The sequence below is a fragment of the Penaeus japonicus genome, unplaced genomic scaffold (genome assembly GCF_977035675.1).
Source record: "Penaeus japonicus unplaced genomic scaffold, GWHDUDI00000001_assembly GWHDUDI00000004, whole genome shotgun sequence".
NCBI lineage: Eukaryota > Metazoa > Arthropoda > Malacostraca > Decapoda > Penaeidae > Penaeus > Penaeus japonicus.
In genome coordinates this window covers 18,467,229-18,469,728 of record NW_028234406.1, presented here as the reverse complement: position 1 = coordinate 18,469,728, position 2,500 = coordinate 18,467,229, and positions in this window count along the sequence as shown.

Sequence of the window (2,500 nt, the reverse complement as noted above, 5' to 3'; positions counted from 1 at the left end):
GAAATCAATATGAGCATAATTGAACAACAAACACTTTCTTTTGCTAGACACGTCCACATAGAGATCCTGGGAATTCATAAGACATGTCCATGCAGAGCTGCTATGACTCTGCTACACATGTCCCCACAGTGATCCTTGGACTTTACAAGACATGTCCACACAGTGATCCTGGGACTAGTATACAAAAGATAAATTCGATGTTACCGATCATTTCGACTTACCCCGATGAGATGCTTATTTTGCCAACAGTAAGAATCCTGCCTTATTAAACAAATAAAGAAATCGGCACAGCTTTTACCAATACAGAAACTACTGTAATTCAAATATTAAAATCCTGAGAAATAAAACAGTAGAGGTACCCTGGGGCAGCAATACAGTGATCAAACACATTATCCAACAGACAACAAGAGACAAAGAACAGTAACTTTTTAAAATCTTTCACGGCATTTACCTTGAGCAAAGACGAAAATAGTCGTCCTCTCATCTAGGCAGACTGAGGTGTCGAACATCAAAATGTGGGGGTACATACAATCATAACATTCTGCCAAACATGGGACACCAATTTTTTATGACTTGTGTGAGAAGAGACTTACACTGCGCTGAGGAGTGCTTCCTTCCACAAAAAAATATAACCACTTAAAATGTATATACATATACCAAATCAAATCTTACATACAAAATGAATCACACTTGAACTCTTTGAATTCTTAATACCTTCTGCAATTGTGGTGTATCTGAGTTGTCCTTCTTTTATTTTTCTTTGAAAAGATAAATAAATAAATAAAAAAACAGGATACGTATCATATGACAAACTACAGGGGGCTCATTAAGTCTGAGTAAGTAAAAGATCAAGACACACACCAACACACATCTGATCACACAAAAAGCCAATTATATTCCGATTATTCTCAAATCACAATGCTGAATACTTCAAAGTGTAATATTCAGTCCAAATTACAAAGCCCTTCATTTTTGTTTGAAATTCCCTCATTATGTAATATTCTACCATCATGACAAACTTTCACTGGTGTACATAGTACTTGAAGATAAGAATTTAGATTCAATATGAAGCCTAAGTCTATTTTCTTTTGAAACACTAAATAAATACATGCAAGTATAATGAGGATAGATCAAAGGAGATGAAGCAGACAAGATGAACAACAGCTCTAACAATGAAGCAACAGCCATAACAAACAGAGACAAGATCTCTTCCTCAGCGCACGCTAATATCCTCATCACACAACTATATATATTACATCACCCCTACTGCATTATGTACATTAAGTTAATAAAAATACAACTCTAATAACATAAAGAAGGATAAAATAATTTAGTCAACACTAAGTTTGGTGATGATAGAATACAGTAATCAATAACAGAAAAATGCCTATTTCATAAGACATAATAATAACTGACATAGTATAGCTTTATAAGTGGTTAGCTGACAGGTTTCCCTTTAGCCACCAATTTCATACCTGAAAACTGTGGAGAAAATAATCCACTTAAAGAACATACAATTTATACATATGTGAAGAACTAAGATATATCACGGCAACTACAGTGAAATACATCATGATACTCTTTCCTAATGAAAATGGACAGTGAACTTACTATTAAAAACACATGTAAATGTAAAAATATTCCCTGTAGTATCTGATAAACTGTCTCACAACGGCACATGATAAAATACATTTCCCCAAAATGCTCGTTCAATTGCACTTTGTAAATGAGCACAGAATCCAACGAAACATTTTGGTTATTCCAGTTGATACAGTATAATTATAACTTCTGATTCCTGAGGTAGAGAAGATACCGGTATGTGTGAAGGCGGCAATCATAGGAGCGTCTTGCAAAATCATAGTACAAAGAGTTAATTTTAACTCAAACTTTGTCAAACAAAATTCATGTTTGAATTTTTTTATAATAGATAAATACCACCCTCAAACTGAGTATTACAAGCCAAGTTTAATCTTCTTTATTTGGATTATTCTTTATTCTTTTATTTCAAACAGTGATGTATAAAAATAAGTTACATGGAGTAAAGGGTGTGGGAATTCGATTAGGATAATAAATTACTTTATGGAATGTTTACATACATTCAAATCATATATATGATTCCAATTGGCTCTTTTTCTTAAAAATCAGCTTTATGAATTTACCAATATAAAACGGGAAATTGACAATGACTTCTCCCATGGTTGCCGCTTAGTTAACTATGGACTGTAACCTGCTTGGCTTTCATAAAATGCAAGAGTAAAAATGAATGTAACAAATCAGAAACTAAACATGATATTTTTTGTATAAACTACTTTCAATCAAGTAATAATAATGTACTTTAAGAGGCATTATTCAATATCTATAAACAAACTCTCGACAAAGAAACAGCAATTACACTGACATACAGCATTGACGGAGGCCGAGTCTTGCTTACTAGTGGAAAAGATGCACAGAAACTCCTGACTTTCTTCCTGATTATGACACTGTTTGTACTGAATGGATG